The sequence below is a fragment of the Lissotriton vulgaris genome, chromosome 6, assembly GCF_964263255.1.
Source record: "Lissotriton vulgaris chromosome 6, aLisVul1.2, whole genome shotgun sequence".
In the NCBI taxonomy this organism is placed as follows: Eukaryota; Metazoa; Chordata; class Amphibia; order Caudata; family Salamandridae; genus Lissotriton; species Lissotriton vulgaris.
The window spans coordinates 1472995322-1473015955 of record NC_141694.1 but is presented as its reverse complement, the minus strand read 5'-3'; positions in this window follow the sequence as shown (position 1 = coordinate 1473015955).

Below are 20634 nucleotides of genomic sequence, written 5' to 3'. Positions count from 1 at the left end.
CTGGGAATTCCCCAGCAGGGAACATGATACTTTGAATTCCAAGCACAGACAAATCTCTAAAACCTTTTTTTCACATTAGGCTCTGCAACTGTGTTGGGTCACAATCCAATAGATGACCAGAGGGAGATGTACACAAGAAATAAATAATACAATTACAACTGGAGGCTAGATAAAAGGATCCAGTAATACGGTAAATATGGGGCACTAAATAGAGGAAGCACCACAAATGACCACAAGGAACATCGTCCTCCAACCAACTGGGATGCTATGTGTGCTATTACCACAGGAAACGTCTCTTAATCACAGCGGCATACCTAGACCTTTGGCAGCCCGTGGCGGTCCCTGCGTTTACCACCCTGCGGCAAGAGTGGGGGATGGAGTGCTGGCGATTCTTGCATTTGCCGCCCCGCGATGGCTGTCGGTAAGCAAGTGGGGGGGAGATCGGGGGAGTCCGCCACTCCCAAAACCCATGCCGCCCGGGGTCGACTGCCTCTCCTGCCCCCTTGCGACACCACTGCCTGATCACATCTCAGGCATATAAACTGAATAGGTTGACGAGGGGTGAGCTTCAGGCTGGATCTTAATTTTGGAAGCTAAGCAGAAAACAGTGGGCCTTCCTTAAAAACGAAATGGGCTAAAAATGTAAATGAGACAGTTATGTCTGACCTACCAATGGAAGGTCACACAAAACCAGCTTATCCGAAGAAGAGAGAAAACAAAGACAAAGCAAATTACAGGCATTAAAAAACAAATTTCAGTCATTCTACTAAACCGGTTTAAATCAGGAAATGAAGATGATGGAATTCAAGACAAAAACTTACAAAAAAAGATCATGATTCACATGGCTGACACAAAGACAGAGAGTCTGAGGCTCATAACTAAAGATGAAGCCCTACAAACTATAAATACTTTGATCTAGAAAAAGTACCCGTGGCAGATAAGAGTCTAATAAAAAGCCTTACAAAAACTAATCTCGTGACCATTTGCTGCCCTGTTCAACTTGTTTCGATATAAGAAGCAAGCACATCTTCTAATATCTAAGCCCAATTAGACCGCCTGAGAATTCATCTCATACAGTCTGCACTTACACAGATTCCAAGACTAGACTGACAGAATTTATATAGTTCTCCTCATACTCATATAGCTGGGTCAGGCAGGGCCGTGAAGAAAGACCACACTTTACGTAACATATGAATGGTGATGCACCTAATCGAGAAAGTGGAAAGAAAAAAGTGCCTTTGATACTTAATTCACAAGACATCAAGAAATCATATGAGAGAGCAGCCTGGTATTGTGCAGAAAAAGTTATTGGATAAATGGACACTTAGGTTCCTTAAAGGTTTTAAAATGTGGTTCATGGTAAACTGCTGTCCTTTAAGTTGCATCAATTTAAATAGTTGGCAAAAGAAGGTAAAGCCACTTCCTCAGATCTTCACTAACTGCCGTATAGTCACCAACATTCCCTGTAAAAACAATCTAAAAAATAACATCAGTTCCGTTGGCTCAACAAACATCTGATTAGTTATTCTTCTTGGCCTCTTTGGTCTTCGTGGCTTCCTACACGACTGATAAAGCAAGACTGATCCGAACCCTGCATCAATACGTGGAATCCCGTGGTAATCTGCTAGTTTCCTTTCTAAACAATAGATGTTCGCCATCTCAGAACCAGCCAAAGGAACCTCTGGTGTTCACTAGGGATCCATTATAGATCTATCTGGTTTATTCACCCCATTTCACCAATATCAATTATGAGATGACATGTGCTGCAGTTCAGAGGACACTCAATTGTTCCTTTAAATTACTCCTATCTTGATTGTTCTTTTGTTAAAACCTTCCTGGAAAAATAGTGTAAACATTTGAAAACCTTCTTGTGCTAAATCCACACAATGGATTTCGTCACTGACTCTAAAACCTACGAATGTTTCGACCAAGTATGGCTAAATGAACTAACCGTGGATGCGTTCACTCGTAACTTCAGGTAAAACTTTTGGACTTCATCAACATTCCTAATCAATCAAACTGTGAAATCGACATAATATCTTCTCCATGCACTCAATATAGTAAAATACTTGCTATCGTCAAATTACTCAATAAGCTGGCCACGTATTAGTCATCAAATGCATTGACTTGCTCATCAGTCTCCCTTTGATGATCATTGGCTCCTCTGAAACTAAGTTGGCCTTTCTCTGCTGGTAAGGTTCACGAGATAGTTGGTAATTCTTATACGCTTGGAGTAAACCATAATATTCCTTAGGTACAAGCAACAAGCAACGAGGTGCTCTGCTGCAAAACCACTTCGAACCAGATCTCTGCAAACAGGGGTGAGTCGGATAGAACGCAGTCCGCTTCAGACCATCTTTAGAATGCACTCGCTGCACCTAATCCCCTGATTTTCACCACGAGCATTATAAAATGTGATTGAACACGCTTACACCTGGGGCAGCGTGTATGTTCCCTCCCTCTCTTCCTACCACAAACTGAAGACCCGCAGACCTTCAGGAGACTACTCAAGACCTGGCTCTTCGACCACTAGCAGCGCCCCCCCCCCCGCGCCTTGAGACCCTCGCGGTTAAGCAGTGCGCTTTACAAATCCTCTGATTGATTGATTGATTGTTTATATGTATGTACTTGCATATGGCTGAAACGACGGGTGAGGTGACGACCCCTTGTTTTTGCTTGTGGTTTTTCCACACATATACAGCAACAATTCAGTTGCTCTTAACCCACTACTTGTGTTGTGTTGCCCTTGTTAGTCTACTTTTACACTATACAATCTCCGCCCCATGGCACACCTACGGCTCCTTAATGAATTAAATATTGGAGCTGACATGCTTTCTCCGCCCTGTGGTTCACTTGTGGCTCCTTAAATGAATTAATAAATTGGAGCTACCATACATTGTGAAATGGCACTGACCACAGAAGGACAGACTACTAAAACCTTGATGGATCCTCATGCCACAATGACATTAGATGTTATCCACTGCATGCCGCTATCGCCGAATCACAAGGGATTTTCCTGGCTTTTTTAAAAACTCTAGGAACACGCCAGGGCACTTCACGAGGAAAAGTAAAAAGCCACACCCATTCTCTCCATGTTTTAAACATGGTGAGACCCATATGGGCTCACTTCACTGACCAAGCGCCGTGAGGATGTTCTCCCCACTCCGTAACACTGGTTTATCTTTTTTATCACTCTCTTTCGGGTCTCAGAACACTAGGCCATTGGACCTGGTGCTTAACGGCAAGGATGGTTACTACTATATCGCGCAACGTCAAGAACCAGCATTGCGGTAGTGCTAGAGTTAAGATTAATTTCTCTAAATAAAACACGGTCCTGATGAATTGCCACTAGACCCGTTAAGTGCTTCTTAAGGCAAGAAAGATGTCGACCTCGTGCACCACACAGGCTCTGTTGGACCATTAAATCCAGACAGGGCTCTCATATTTTAGTTAGGCTAGTGCACCCAAGGAATAAAATTAATTATTGAAAAGGGCAGCCCTAGATCTATTTTAAACTACACTGAACACTTACTGCAGTACCCTGCCCACATACCCCCACACACCCAACAGCTTCATCAATAAAAGATCTCCGCCAAAGAGTCCCTTCTCGGGTGCCTGTCGGGCATTGCTGGCCCGACCAGGAGCAGGCCCAATGATGAAGCATGACATCCTCCGGGGTGTGTGAGGGCACTTCTTAACAGACATCCTCCGGGGTGTGTGAGGGCACTTCTTAACAGACCTGAACACTCCCACACACTTAGGAACTGCATACTAGTTTATGTTTCATACTTCCTCTGCTAGACTCATTTCTGTAAGAAGCTTGTTCAGTCCACATACTGCATTCTTCAAAGGACTTCATTATCTGGACCTTGATGCAAGAATTAAACTCAGACTAGCACGTTTCTTAAAGATATCCATTTAAAACACATTTTTCAGCACATAGATCATCTTGGGGGGATCAAGAGAACTCAGAAGTAGAGACTTTCAAGGAAATGAACTACTAAAGATAACAAAAAAGTAGGCTCTCATTGAAATATTAAATTTAACAGCAGCAGCAGTTTGAACCTTTTTTCCCCAACGATGGTAATTCCCTACAATTGTGATCATTCTGCGGAAACCAAAAAAGTTTGGCTTTGAGCCATGTCTAATCTCTGTAAAATTACTTGCTAACTGCATTTTACATACACATTTTTTGCTGTTCTTGAATGTACCACACTCTCTTCTCTCTACAATCTTCCCTTTCTCTGCGCTATTTTAAATTGCACCAATATTTTACTAAAGATACAGAACTAACAACTAGTTTGTATGTATTCAATTAAAAGGACTCTGATACTACTTGGACAGGTGATATATAAAACTAATAAACAGAATAAAGATATATAAAACGGACCAGTTTAAGATGATAAACAAAGCTTTCACTTCTACGTCAAGATCAGACTAGTTTAGAATCCCAGAGATGACAATGGCAGACTCACCTACTGTTGGACTTGGCCCTTTTTTTTGCAGGGTCATCCCTGAACTTTTTGCGTTCCTCCTGTATTTTTTCTGACCTGTTGTTGGCTATTTTATGACTCTGGGCACTTTACCACTGCTGATCAGTGCTAAAGTGCAAATGCTCTCCCTATTGTAAATTGATGTATGGATTAGTGACTCCATGATTGGCTTGTTTAGTTTACTTGTCAGACCCTAGTACAGTGCACTGAGTGTGCCCAGGGCTTTTAAATCCAAATGCTGCTGGTGGGCATGCAGCACTGGTTGTGCCACCCACAGAAGCAGCCTTGTGAAATGTGTCTCAGGTTTGCCATTGCAGAGCCTGTGTGCAGTCTGGTACTGCCATGTTGACTTGGCACGTGCACCCACTTAGCAGTCCCTTTTCTTCATATCAGACACCCCTATGGTAGGCCCAAGGGCAGGGTGCATTTTAAGTATAAGGTAGGACAAGCCCTGATGTGTGTGGCATGTCCTAATAGTGAATTACAGTCATTTTCGTTTCTCACTATTGCAAGTCTACATGTTCTCCAGAGGCCAGAATGGGCAGTTAGATTATTACATTTTATAAACCTAACTGACTCAGGGAACATGGTAGAAATTCGAGTTTAGTAAGCCTAAACTCAGAATGATAAAATACATTTTTTAGTGAAGTTGGTTTTAACATTCTGTGTTTGAAAATACCACTATTAGGAGGCACGTATTTTCTTGTCTAACTATCCAAGCCTGCCTCTGCTAGGTTGTGTATTCCTTGTCTGGAGTTTGAGTGACAGAGGCTGGGGAATTCCAGGAGACAGGGTGGGTCAGAGGGATCTGCATCTAGATGGGAGGGAGGAGTTGCACCTGGGACCTGAATAGGGTTGTGCCTTCCCTACACAAAGCTGGCTCCTCCTCCTGTGGTATGTCTGATGTCTCTGCCCTGCATTCTGAAAAAAAAGAAGGAATAATGTTAACAAAGTGCTCCAGGACTGACCAGAACTGGTTTGGATTAGGCAAAGGCCTCTCTGCCTTCAGAGAACAAAGAGAACCTGTGTATAAAAGAGGGAACCCAAACCTCAGAGAATTAGATCACTTTTGGGAAACAAGAAGAAACCTTTGCTGAGGAGAAGAACCAGAGAGACTGAGGAGAGACTATCCCTAAGCTGAAGTGCTGCTTGAAGGATTGACCTGCAGTGTTTGCCTGCCTGCCAAAGAAAGGAGAAAGGAACTTTGTGTGTATTTTTATCAACTTGTGAAGGAACTCCAAGGGCTTGAGAGAAGAGCTTGCCTCCTGCTGAAGTCTCCCGGACAATAGACTTCAACCCCCAGCTCCCCAAGAGTTCTTTGGAAGTGCCTGCAGCTGTTTTGGACTTTCTGAGGAACTGTGTGTCGCAAGGAGCTGGAAGTGCGACTCAAGAACAGGAAGCGTGTCGCCGAACTGCCGCTGCCACTTCACAACATGAAAGCGCCTCGCATGGCTGGAGAAGAGGATCGACGTCGCAACAGACACCTGCCTCATCACCGGGAAGCATGTTGCAGAGCCTGTCGCGACTCACATGAATCGTTGAGCCATCGCAAGGCCACCGAAGAACCTCGCGTCGTCAGGGGAGAGGATCGAAGTCACAGCAGATGCCGTCGCATCACCGGGAAGCGTGTCGCAGGGCCTGTCACGGCTCCCAGCGTGTTGCATCTTAAGGTACATTGACTCAAAGTGTCACATTTTAAGATCTAAAGAGAACTAAGCTAATTCTACCATTTTAAGTACAGTATTGTGGATTTTTGTCATTTGTGGTCTTGTGGTAAGCCTATATAAAGAATACTTATTTTTTATATAAAACTGGTGTGGTGTCCATCTGTAGTGTTGTCACTTGATTACTGTATGTGTTCACAAATACTTTACACACTGCCTCTGAGATAAGCCTGTCTGCTTGTGCCAAGCTACCAAGGGGGTGAGCAGGTGTTATTTTAGGAGTGTACCCCCTTACCCTGACTAGACACAAGGGTCCCTATTTGTTATGTTATGTTATGTTAATTTTGCTTATATAGCGCATGGCTACCCCAGCAACGGGGCGTCCCAGCGCTTATGGACATAACAGGAAACGCAGAACGCGGCCAGTGAGAAAAAGCTAGATGGAGGAGAACAGCCAAGTTTTAATCTGTTTTCTGAAGAGCATGTGGTTCGTGGTGGCCCGAGCCTTTAGGGGGATCGAATTCCATAGCTTCGGGGCTAGGTACCTGAAGGAGCGGCCACCAGGTCTACTTCTCTGAATTTTGATTGTTCCGGCAAGGGATAGATCCGCTAAGCGGAGGGTACGGGTGGGGACATAGAGAGTACAGAGTCCCTGCAAAATTCGTGGACCGGAGCCATACAAGATTCTATAAGTAATTGGATGCGTTGTTTTATAGGCAACCAGTGCAAGCGTTTAAGAGTCGGGGAGATGTGGCAGGTTTTAGGCAAGGCAAACAGAGTATGGGCGGCCGCATTCTGAGCTCTCTGTAGTCTATTAATCACTGTCAGGTTAGAGCCCAGCATGAGAACATTGCAGTAGTCTAGATGTGATAAGACTACCGCCTGGACTATAACCTGACGAGTGGGAGGCTCAAAGAAGCCAAGAATGGGTTTAAGAGCACACAAGCGGCAGTAACAGGTGCCCGCCACTTTTTTGGCATGTGCTTCTAAGGAGAGTGAGTTGTCCAATATCACACCCAGATTTCTTACTACCTCCTTAGGAATAGGTGGAGGTCCTAATATGGAGGGCCACCAGTGATGGTTCCAACTCTGGGTTTCCTTGCCAATGACAAGTACCTCTATTTTGGAGGAGTTTAACTGAAGACAATTCTGGGACAGCCAGTTAGAGATGGCCAGGATGTCTTCCTGGAATTTCATTTGGTCTAACTCAGTATCCTTAGAGATGGTGAAAACAAGCTGAGTATTGTCAGCGTACGATACCAGCCTGATTCCCCGATCTCGTGCCAACACTGCCAGAGGGCGGACATACACATTTAACAATGTGGGGCTAAGCGCCGAGCCCTGCGGGACCCCACACTCCACAGAGTGCCTGCTGGGCGAGTACGGCGGGGCATGCACCTGGAAGGAACGGTCTGATAGAAAAGACGCAAACCACTATTTGTCACAGGTACCTACCTATGCCAACTAGAGACCACCAAATCTAACACTTACATTGAGTAAAGTATCACATATGAGACAGCCCACAGATTAGAGAGCCTGTTAAGCAGAACTCTCCATAAGTGAAAGTGCCAAAAAGGGGAGCCACAGCACTGATCTGCCAGGAAACAAAGAACAAATTTCTAGCAAGATCACAGCTAAAACTACCATATTCTCTGAAGACATTCATAAGGCAACACAACAAAATGGCTTAGCATGGTGTTAATCCAAAAATGCTCAGACCTATGACTCACACTAGAACAAAGATGAGCAAATCAAGGAACACAAGCTAAGATGCAACCCGGCTGCCACAGTATTCCAAATACGTCGCAAAGACAATTTGTTCTTCTAGTTATCTCCCATTATACTCTGTCAGGATTTACTTCACTTCTGTTGGATCCTTATTCATGGAATTATTCTGATCCCCCATCCCATTGAGCTCCACCCATAGCACCCTATGGAATAGTCTGCCATCTTGGAATGGTGCTATGTACTTGTGCAGTGGGTATGCCTTTCAGTGTAGAAACACTCTAAGTATCCCAACCTTTTGGTCTGCATCTCCAGTAAATAGACTCTACCTCCAGCAACAAAACACTGTATGGACACCATGTAATTACTACGAAGTACAGAACTGATTTGATTGAACTTGTGTTTCATCAAACTAACTTCATGGAACTCCTCTGGGCAGATGGGCTTTTCTGATTGCCAGATGAGATTCTACCAGTAACTGCTTGAAGTGCCCTAACACCATCACCCTTGCTAATTGCACTCTCAGTAGAACCCCCAAAAAACAGAATAGCATGAATATCAAAGGGATGTGGTTTTGGAGGGAGCCACAGGTTTCACCTATTTACTGACAATATCCTAATGTAACTGTTGTCAGAACAGGAATTCCTTGTTGGCTGTGGTATACACACTAAAAGATAACCTGTGTTCACCCTCTGGTAGCTTGGCACAGAACAGTCAGGCGTATCTAAAGAGGCAAAAGTGTAGAGTATTTGTGCAACACAGACACACACACACACATAGTAACAAAATAAATACACTACAAAAAGACTGCAGGCAGGTTTATAAAAATAGTTGATTATATTACAAACAAAAATCAAATAAGTAGAAGGCAAGATTTTGAATTCTTAAAGAAATAAGTGAAGTAAAGAGCTTAGAAGTAAATAGTGCTAAAAAGGTTTACTTTAGGTCACACTGGACTGTGGCAAAGTCAAAGTTCCTGCCGATTGCAATGAAGCGCTGGCCAGCTACAGGGCCCACGCAGGCCTCATAGAACAAAGTACCTTTTGTGGTCGCAAGCAACAAAATGCGTCAATATCGAGCTTTGCAGGAGCAGGTTGCGTCGATCTCCTCCACACAGTGAATGTAATGCATTAGTTAAGAAGACAGGTACCGTGGTCCAGAGGCGGCAAGTGATGCGCTGGAATCTCCCACACAGTCAAGGGGATGCGTTGATCTCCAACCTGCAGCGGCTGCGACATGTTGCCTGATGCATCAATCTCTAAAGGCAAAACACTGGTCTGATACAATATTCCCGCAACCAGGTCGATGAGCGGTTCTGCTACATATAGGCAGATGTGTCAATTTTTAACAAGACAGCTGTAGCACCCACTTCTGCGGTCCAGAACTGGGGAGGCACCTCAGGCAAGGGTAGGACTCACAGAAGGCAGAGTCCAGCAGCACCAGCAGAATTGCCGGAAGTCTTTTGCATCCTGAGAATTCAGAAAACAGCAAGCAAGCCAGCAAGTCTTTGGAAATCACTTTGGATGGAAGGCAGAGATCAGCTCTCCTTCAGCAGTCAGACAGCAGCAGTGCAAGAAGCAGGCAGTTATCCTTCCAGAAAAGCAGTTCAGTTCAGTCCTTTAAGCAGCACAGCAGTTCTTCTGCCAGAGGTCCAGTACAAGATCCAGAAGTGTCTGATTTGATTAGGCTTTTGATGGAGGGGATGACTTCAAAGGAACTCTCTGAAGTGCACAAGGATCTCTTTCAGCCCAGCCCTGGCTCCAGACTACCAGTAGGGGGAAAAGCGGCCCTTTGTGTGAGGACAGGACACAACCTATTCAGTTGTAAGGGTGATCCACCTCTCCCCCTTTCTGCCCAGGAAGGCTATCAGTATGCAGATGAATGCAAATGAATCTCCTGCCACACCCAGGCCTTCCTGTGGTATGGCTGTCTAGAGCAAATGCACAAAGTTTACCTTTTGCCCCGATGTGTATCGTAGACAGGCTGTCAGGCACAAAGAGTTATAAGTACAGAGAAATGGCCACTTTCTAAAAATTGCATTTCTAAAATAGTAATGTGAAATCCAACTACACCAGTAAGTAGGATTTATCATTAACATTCTAAACATACCATAAACGATCAGGAATTACCACTTAAAAGTATATAATGGAATTCCCAATGCTAGCCTAAGCGGAGCAGGCCTCGCAGTCGCAGTATTAAAAAACGAAATAGGTTGTTTGTTACTACCAGGACATGCAAAACATAAAAGTACAAGTCCTACCTATTACTTAAACAGCATCCTGCCGAAATGGATATCTAGGGCCTACCTCAGGGGTGACCTATGTGTAATAAAAGGTGAGTTTAAGGCTTGGAAAGTAGTTTTAAATGCTAAGTTGAAGTGGCAATAAACTGCACACACTGGCCCTGCAGTGGAAGTCTTGAGAATGGTTAGAGGGCTACTTGGGTGGGTGGTACAAGCATTGCTAGGGGCCCATTAGCAGCATTTATTTTAGAAATCCTGGGCACATGCAGTGCACTTTACTAGGGACTTATAAGTAGATTAAATATGCCAATTGGGTATGAGGCAATGCTAACATGTTGTAGGGAGAGAGCACATGCGCATTTGCACTGGTTAGCAGTGGTAAAGTGCACAGAGTCTTAAAGCCAAAGAAAATGAGGTAAAGAAAATAGGAGGAGAAAGTCGAAAGGTTTGGGGTGAACCTTCAGAGAGGGCCATTTTCCAACAACTGGTTAAACATGTAATAACCTGGATTGTGCTATATTCTAGAATCAGGAAGTTGAAACCTGGCATACGAAATTGAAGCATTATATTATAACATAATACTTATTAACCTGATCTGTCTATTTGAAATGAGAATAACCACAAAAAGTTTGTTTTGCACACTAGACAAGGAATAAAGGATGTCCGTTCTACCTAGCAGATGCACCCTCACACATCAGGAAACCCCTTCATTTAAAATGCAGGTCCAATGGGCAACCACACATTAAAAAAGCATTGGCAAAACTAAATAGGTCTAGCCTTTGGAAACTATTGGTTTTGCAGTGGTTTTATATTACGATACATACATTGCATAAGTAAAGACTTTGAATTTGTTAACATATGTAAATTCTCTTTGCTTTAGCACAATTTCATTTTGCAATTGCCATTTGTTAGACCTGCCAGTCCCATTGTAGTCTTCCCCTAAATATTTTGCCCTACTCCTCCATTTTTGCTGATCTTGTTTTTATTGGTCCAAGGACTCTGTGCACTTTACCACTGCTTACCATTGCTAAAGTGTGCGTGCTCACTCCCTAAGCCATTGTAACATTGGCTTACACCCAAGCTTAATTTGAGCCAGTGGTTTCCGGTGCTTGGCACTGGCACTTAATTGCCAATACTGGCACTTATGACAGTCTGCCACATGGTGACTCTGTTTCTTTTATTTAGTGATGAACACAACATTTGTTTATTAATTGAATATACATTAAAATGACTAATATCTGCCACCAAAGTCATTCATATAGCTATGGGGTCTTGGAATAGTATGAAACGCTGCACATGTTGTGATGTTAGTAGGTATGTTTGTACTGTCACTGGCAGCGCTGGATTGGACAATGTGTGGTCCAAACTGCAGTGGCCTCCTGACGAGGACACTGTGTGGTTCCGTAGCTCGAGGGTCCGTGGTTCGTAGATTCTGAACCCGTTCAATAAAGGTCATCTGATATAGACGATTTTGGTATCAGCGGATCGCAAATCACGAGTGCGGTGTGTACGAGTGTTTTCGTCTTAATCGATCAATGAGAACACTACGTATTCAGGGATTTCGTTTGAACCCTCGGGTTCCATTTTGTGTGCGGCAGCCATTTTGTGTGGTTGCCCTCACATAGGCCGATGACTATGGCCGAACGAGTCTTTGGGACACGTATACCTTAGCTGACTCTTGTGTGACCTGGCCGAACTGACTCCCTTGCCCGAGGCTGACCTCGCTGAGCCAGTTCCTTGTTAAGCAGCTGGTCAGATAAAGATCAAAGTGCAGGACATTGCTGAGTTTATGGTACACACACACACCCTTCTATCTTGCTTCTCATCTGTTTCTGCTCCTTCCTTTATGGCTTAATCACTGATTTGGTTGAGGTCTTTATGATGGGTTTGTCCGGCCTGATCGAACAGGATATTGGAATGTGCTTGGTCATTTCTGGTGGGCTGGACAACCGAAAGATGGATTGTCGCCATGCGCTACTTTTGAAATGTCATGTTTCTATTGGTCAGTTTGTACGTAATTGATGCTAGCCTGGAATGTGATTTTTGGCATAAAAGACCATGCTCCGCTCATTGAATTTGTGCAGTCTCTAGCGAACCACCCGTGTTGTGCTTCGTAGACCTCTGTTCCTGGTTGCAGCCAATAAACTTGGTCTTTGACGTCATCAAGAAGTGTCCCGTGTCTCTGTTTGCCGAGGCAGGGGAATCCGAAGACATCGGGCGTTATCCCTGGCGCCGCTGGGTTCTAAAACCCGGTTCTTCAGTTGGCGCCCATCATGGGGCGACTTCAGCGGTACCGGTCCAAGCCCGAAGATCGTGAGGAGCTTTGTGTGGAAACTCTGGAGGAAGGCCTGCCACTTCATCGACCCCTGTATGTCGTTGTGGTCCGAAAGTCTTTGCTGCGAGGTTCCCCGCTTTCCGACGGCTACGAAGAACTGCTGCCCTGACTGTCGCCCTATCTTGGAGCCATTAGACGATTTGTAGAGCGAGACAATAGACGGGTCTTCTGGTGACGCCATCGACATTTCAGTTAAGTATGAGTGGAGCGTGTCCCAGTCCTTAGTTTTGTTTGGGTATCCTTCGGGATCGCTTTGATTTGGTACCTGTAGGCCCCAAAGCTGAGGGACTCGTGTTTTCAGGAGGCTATCGTTTTCAGATTTCCTTTGAAGTTTGAAGCTAAACTAGAGAGCGAAGATGCCTGGTCTTAGCATACTTGGAAAGATATTTGGTTTTGGTTGTACTGGGGATTCCCGATTGGAGGATTCATGTCCGGTTCCTCCGATTGGAAATCCGACCTATGAGCTCTACGTAAAACATGGAGTGGGCCCCATCGGGTATTATGAAATGTGGGTTAAATACACTAGGAAGGACGGTTTCCTACAGTGGCCCCGTTATGGTAGCTTTGAAACTGAGATTTTAGATAATCTCGAAGTTAAACTGTTCAAGAAGAAAGCCCGGCCGGCGATGTTTGACTCTTTCCGCTTATGGCGAAAGGAAGCCAAACTGAAAGAAATTAAGTTAGCGAAGAAAAATAAACGTGAACGAGGTATGTCAATGGTGCAAGCTGCTATACAGTTTAGGGATAATGAGGAAGAGCAAGAGAGCGAACAGATGCTTAGGGTCCGTAAATTAGCGGTAGATAAGTGCTACCCAGTTTTGCCACCTAAACAGCAGACGAGAAGAAAGATCTTGTGAAAGATCCTTTAATGTCACATCTATTGAGTTCTCCACCCCCTTATGCGCAGGATGCTACGGCACCTCCGCCACCAGTTGTAGTTGCGCAACCTCCGGTTGCTTTACCACCTGCGATTCCTCAACAGCCAGCTCCTCTTCCATTGGCTCCTATTCCTTTGGTGCAGCCTTCTCAAGGGCCGCCGCCTTTGCTACCACTATCGTCTGCTATTCCTACGCCTGTTTTGTATACTCCTCCTGTTCCAACTTTGGCTTCCTTTCATTCTGCTTCGTCTCCTCTTCTTCTGTCACCTTCTCCTTCTGCTCGACAGAGGATGACTGATGCAGTTGCTAGTATCTTTTCTCCTCTGTTGGGTTCATTGGGTATGTCTCCTGTTGTCGAGCTTAGGCAATCGCGTAGTCAGTTGCCTAGTCCTGATGAAAGGACAGTGTTAGATAATTTGGCGCGTAAATGGGTTACATATCCTTCGCATTATGACCTTGAGGGTGTTAGGGATGTTTTCCAGCAGTGGGAAGCACCAAAACAACGGTACGTTTTTGATATGATGTGTTAGTTCCTTCGTGAACAATGGGAAGATAGTGAGGTAGGTCAAACTCCGCCTCAGTTGTACCGTATACGTTCTGAGTTTGCGAAAGGGACTGTTGTGGGTCTCGGAATTGAGAAAGCAGTTGGGACGTTGTTGTCATTACGGAATGCATCTCCTTCTGACCGACTGTTTGAGCCTGATTCGTCAGTTAGGAGAAAGGCGCGTCAATATCCGATGCGTGAGGTTTCTCCAGTTTGGAGACCTGGCGATGCTGCTGCTCATCCACCTATTCCGCCACACTTTCAGCATGTTTGGGTACATGTTCCGTGGAAGCGTGCCGAAGTTTTAGCCCTTAAGCAGTCTTTGACTGATCCGCGCAAAAATCCAGCAGGGTTTTATAAGGAGCTAACTCAGACTGCGGGTTCATGTATCATGAATCTGGCAGACATAGACATGTTGTTTGGAAATGTTGTTCCACAGCCTATCTGGGGTAAGATTGGTCATACGGATCATGCGCAGGAATTAGGTGATACATGGAATAATCTTAGTGCTGCGAATGATAGGCAAGTAGGTGGTGCTAAGCCTGAGTATTTGATTGCTGACCTTCCGGGTAGGATTATTAATTATATGAAAACTCTAATGCCTGAAGTGCGTGTTAATTGGGACAAGTTGTCTGCATGCAAGCAGAAGAAAGACGAGACTGTGTCCGACTTTTTCACGCGGTTTGAAGAGACCTTTGTAGACCACAGTGGTCAGGACATGAGTACTGAGGGTGGTCAGAGATTGTTCGTCGACAAATTCGTTCATAATTTGCTTCCCGAATTGTGCAATAGGTTAAAGGATTCTGAGAGTGCTTGGGCTGTTTCCACGTCAGCGCAGATTTTAGCTACGGCCCAGCACTATGAAAATAGGAACAAGGATGAGATAGAGAAAGCGGATAAGAAGACTAAGGAATTGAAGACTAAAGTTCTTCTACAACAAGCTTATCCGCCCCGTAATAATCAGCGCAATTATCAGCAGAATCAGCAATATCAGAGAAACTCGCAAAGGTACGAGTCTTCTCAACCACGTTTTCCCTTAGGCCCTAATCAGTGTGCATATTGCAAAGAAGAGGGCCATTTCAAGAGTAGTTGTCCGGCTCTGTTACAGCGCACGAATGGTGCCTCTGGTGTGAGAGGTCGAGGTGCTCAACAAGCTCCTAGAGGTAGAGGTCGTGGGCAGAATACGCGTTCTATGCCTCCACAGAACTCTATGAATAGCTTTGATCAGCAGAATGGTGCGTCTGGTAGGACGGCACAATACTATGCGGACGATTATTATGGTGAAGGTGAGGAAGTGGATGGTAATCATTGCTAGGACAGCCATAGACAAAGAGAGGAGTTGTTTCAGTTCCAGTAGATCAGAGTGGACCTTATGTTGAAGTGGTTGAATCAGGTGTGTCAGAGCCTTTTCTGTTGGATACTGGTGCTGCGAAGAGTTCTATTATGCACTCTAAACTCCCTGGCGCACCTTTGTCTGGCTCAAAGAATGTTTCAGTAGGTTTTTCTGGCGCCCCGGTTACGAATCCGATTTCTACTCCGTTGTCTCTTTCTGTTGGACCTCGTAAATTCGAAGCACCCCTCATTTTGACGACTGGTTGGGGTGAGAAATTGTTGGGATTGGACTTGTTAAAGAGATTGTATGCGCCGCTATATTGTTCTCCTTCGGGAGTACATCTTACATTGGGTGAGAGAGTGATCTCTCCGATGTACTTGTCTAAAGATCGACTTCCACCTGAATTGTCTTCTCTCCCTGATTCTCTTTGGGCTACTGGTCCGAACGATGTAGGCCTTTTAGAGATTCCGCCATATGTTGTGACGTTGAAAGCGAATGCTAGGTTACCACGCATTCCACAGTATCGTATCTCGAGTGATGGCAAGAGAGCACTTTTGGCGATCATTTATGATCTGATCGAAAAGGGTGTGATTGAGGAAACAAGAGGTAATGTGTGCAATTGTCTGGTTTTGCCTGTTCTGAAGAGAACTGATTCTTCACAGCCTCCTGTATATAGGTTCGTGATCGATCTTCGCGAGGTGAATAAGATCGTTGTCCCGCAATTTCCTGTTGTACCTGATATCACCGCTTTACTGACTTTGATCCCGGCTACAGCCACGTGGTTTTCGGTGATTGACTTGAAGAATGCTTTCTTCAGCATCCCGATTGCCGTGGAAAGTAGAGACATTTTTGGATTCTCTTTAGGAGGACGAAGCTTCCGCTTTAAACGTGCTCCTCAAGGCTACTGTGAAAGTCGGTACACAGACAAAATATCGAGTTTTAAATTTTGATATACAATTATATCAAAGTTTAAATATCGATGGGACAAAATATCGAAGGTAAGTAATATCGACAGTCTTAATATCGATATTAGTATGATATCAGTAATATCGAAGTGTTAAATATCGATGTCAATAATATCGAAATAAATAACTTCGATGTTACTAATATCAATTTTTAAATAAATTTAGTGTATATTATATTGTATTTGTTATGTTTTATTATTTATTTTTAATGTAATTTAATTAAATATTGTCTTTTACTACTGTAGCGGGTTGTGGGTTTATAGGGGAATAGGGTGGGAAGTAATTTAATTATGTTTAATTAATTATTAATTAGTAGGAATTATTAATTAATTAATTGAGAATTAATTTTTAATTAATTTTAATTAATTGATTAATTGATAAATATGTTCTGTAGCAGGTTATGGGTTTATAGGGGAATAGGGTGGGAAATAATTTAATAATAATTAATTAATTAATATATGTTTGTACATATTTTAATTAATAATTAATTGGTAATTAATTTATATTAATTAGTTAATTAATTAATATAATTTTGTACATATTTTTAATTATTAATTAGTTGGTAATTAATTATTATTAATTAGTTAATTACATTAATTAGAGTAATTTTTAATATATAATTTTTTGTTATTCTTAATTAATTAATTTGGAAAAATAATATTAATTATTAAATTAAATTAATTACAGCTAATATGCTAATATATTTACTTTATTGTTATTGTTAATTAATAATTAATTGGTAATTAAATAATATTAATTATTTTGGGTAAAGGAGTATTTTTAGGGTTCAGGGTCAGTTTTCAGTTTTTGGGTAAAGGGGTATTTTTAGGGTTCAGGGTCAGTTTTCAGTTTTTGGGTAAAGGGGTATTTTTAGGGTTCAGGGTCAGTTTTCAGTTTTTGGGTAAAGGGGTATTTTTAGGGTTCAGGGTCAGTTTTGGGTTTTTGGGGTACAGGCGTACAGGGTAAAAATAATTTTTTTTTACATTAAATCAATTAAATGAAATAAAAAAAAAGAAAATTACATTAAATTAATAAGTGTTTTATTTATTTTAAATGTGTATGTATTAGTTTTAATTTTGTTTTAATATTTTCATTTAATATTTGTAAAATTATATGTATTTTAAAATTATTTTTACATTATTATTATTACATTTAAAAAAACGATATTTTTAATTTCGATATTTTTGTACTACGATATTATTTTTTCAATATTTTTGTACTTACCTTTATGAAGATATGACTCCGATATTTTTGATGTCGATATTTTTGTGCCGATATTTTTGTATTTCGATATTCTGTCTGTCGATATTATGTCAGACATTTGTGAAAGTCCATTGATCTATAGCCAAGCTTTGAAGACGCAACTTGATTTGTTGGTTTTACCTGATGGTGCTGCTCTTATTCAGTACGTTGACGACTTGTTAGTTGCCACCGACAATGAAGAGATTTGTAGAGAGGCTACTTTGTCGTTGTTACGCCAATTGTCTGATTTTCATCACAAGGTTTCTCTTTAGAAGTTGCAATATTGTCGACAAGAAGTTACCTACTTAGGTCACCTCTTATCGAAGGAGGGAAGGAAACTGACCCCAGAAAGAATTCAAGCTATTGCGAAAATGAGTGTGCCTACGACACAGAGAGAAGTGCGTGCTTTCTTAGGTATTACATCGTACTGTAGATAGTGGATCCCTAATTTTTTGTTGTTAGCAAAATCTTTGATAGCTCCTACTGTTAGGGATACTCCAAATCCTATTCCTTGGACTGACGAATGTCGAAAGAGCTTTTCAGAATTACGCAATGCGTTGTGTTCGGCTCCTTTGTTGGGTACCCCCGACTACAGTAAGCCTTTCACATTGTATGTCCATGAGAGAGAGGGATGTGCATTGTCAGTCTTGACTCAACAGTTTGGCGATAAGCAACGTCCATGTGCTTATTTTTCGTCGACTTTAGATCCGGTAGCTAGAGCATTGCCGAGTTGTTTGAGAGCTACAGCAGCAGCAGCTGTTTCGATTCGACAGTCTGCTGGTTTGGTTATGGACAATACACTGATCGTGATGGTTCCACATGCAGTGGATACCTTGTTGAATCGTACCAAGACACAGCACTTAACTAGTGCTCGGTTGTCGGGTTATGAATTGACCTTGTTAGCGAGTCATGTGCATATTAAGAGATGCAACACGTTGAATCCAGCCACGTTGTTGCCGATTTCAGCTGAGACAGATGACTCTGAACAACATGTTTGTTTCCTTAGAACTGAGGAAGGGTTATGAATTGACCTTGTTAGCGAGTCATGTGCATATTAAGAGATGCAACACGTTGAATCCAGCCACGTTGTTGCCGATTTCAGCTGAGACAGATGACTCTGAACAACATGTTTGTTTCCTTAGAACTGAGGAAGGGTTATGAATTGACCTTGTTAGCGAGTCATGTGCATATTAAGAGATGCAACACGTTGAATCCAGCCACGTTGTTGCCGATTTCAGCTGAGACAGATGACACTGAACAACATGATTGTTTCCTTAGAACTGAGGAAAAAGCGAAAGGGAGGATAGACCTTAGGGATACTCCTCTTCCAGAGTGTGATGGTACCTTGTGGGTTGATGGTTCGTGTTTCAAGTTTCCGAATGGTGATACGACTGCGGCATATGCTGTTACGACTTTGCATACGATTGTTGAAGCTGCGCGTATCCCACATAATTCAGCTCAAGCAGCAGAGGAGAGAGCGTGGGTTCCTGACTTCGCATGGGACTAAGATCCAGCATGGACAGTTGGTGAATGAACTTCTTGAATCACTTACTTTGCCATTGCAAGTAGCGATTGTGAAATGCAGTGCGCATAAGAAAGTCACGGATGATGTTGGTCGCGGAAATGCGTTTGCAGATGAGGTCGCGAAAGAAACTGCGAGAAATGTGATGAGCCGAATGTATGTTGCAGGTCCGGCGAGATGGGTTCCAGATAGAAGTATGTGTGAAGATACGATTGAGAGTGTGAAATCCATCCAAGCTGAAGCTACAGAGAAAGATTTGAATGAATGGAGAGAGAGTAAGGGTAGATTGGATTCGAATGGTTGTTGGATTGATTTGTCTGAGCATCAAAGATGGTTGTTACCCGATGCGTATGTGCTTCCAGTGGTTACAATGGCTCATGGAATGGCACATATCAGCGTGAAAGGGATTTGCAAGTTGTTGGCTCCGGTTTGGCAGAATGCTGGAATTCCTAAGTGTGCAGAGAATCTGGTTAAGAACTGTATGGTGTGTTTGATGTACAATCCTGGTAAGGTAATTCCAACTCCAGCTGGTCATTTTGCTCCTCCAACGTATCCGTTCGAGGCTTTGCAGCTAGATTTCATCCACATGGAGAGATGCAACAACCTGAAGTATGTGTTGGTGGTTGTTTGCTCTTTTTCTAGATGGGTGGAAGCTTACCCTTTGAAGGACAATACTACCTTGTCCACAGCGAAAGCCCTTATCAAAGCCCTTATCAAAGAGTTCTTCCCTAAGTTTGGATTGCCGAGAATGATCTGGAGTGACAATGGGAGTGAAATTTGTGGGTCAAGTGATGAAGAGAGTGTGTGACGGGTTAGGAATACGGCAGAAGTTCCACGCTGCAAATCACCCTCAATCAGCTGGTTTAGTCGAGTGCTACAATGGCACCCTTAAGTTAAAATTGGCCATAATTAAAGCGAGCTCTGGTTTACAATGGCCAGATGCCTTGCCTCTAGCCCTTCTGTCTACTAGAATGACTGTGCATTCACGAATAGGTTTGAGTCCGAATGAGGTCGTGTTTGGCCACCCAGCAAACATTTGGGTGTGCCGGCGCTAGAGGGCGCACTTACGGAATGGCTGCCTAGACGCGCAGCTCCCGTTTCTTGGCACATAATCCTGCATTAATCCTGCACCACGGGGAACTAAACTATCCTGAAATCACCCGCATCCTGAGTCCTGCATTGTTCCCTACACTCGCTCCAACTTTGGCGGCTCTAGGAGCTCCGGGACCGGAGATACAGGCGGAGGCAGCTTGACCGACACTGCCGCTGGAGCGCGAGAGAGCGCCGGGCCGGCTGCTGCAACTACGTGACCCCGGGGATCGCCACGAGGCTGCAGGCCACATCTCGCTGCCGCGATCTGAAGCCCTGCTACGAAGGTAGGAGATGGCTGGCCACACTGCCTGGAGCTGTGCCCCCCCCCCCCCCCCCGTCGCTGGCAGATCCTTGTTATTGGTACTGGGGGAGGGCTGCTCATCTCGCCCCTGCCTGAGTTTGCGGCTTGCCTGCACCGCTTCCCGCCTTGCCGCCATGGTTGGCCGGCACAACGAGCGCTGATGGACCGGCGGGGACTGGGGCCTGACCCACCATCGAGCCGCGCCACTCACCGACGGTCACTGCACCGTGGCCACACCTGGAGACAATATCGGATGGAGGGTTAGCTGCAGCTCCCTATGGTGTGGGGACCCTGGGAC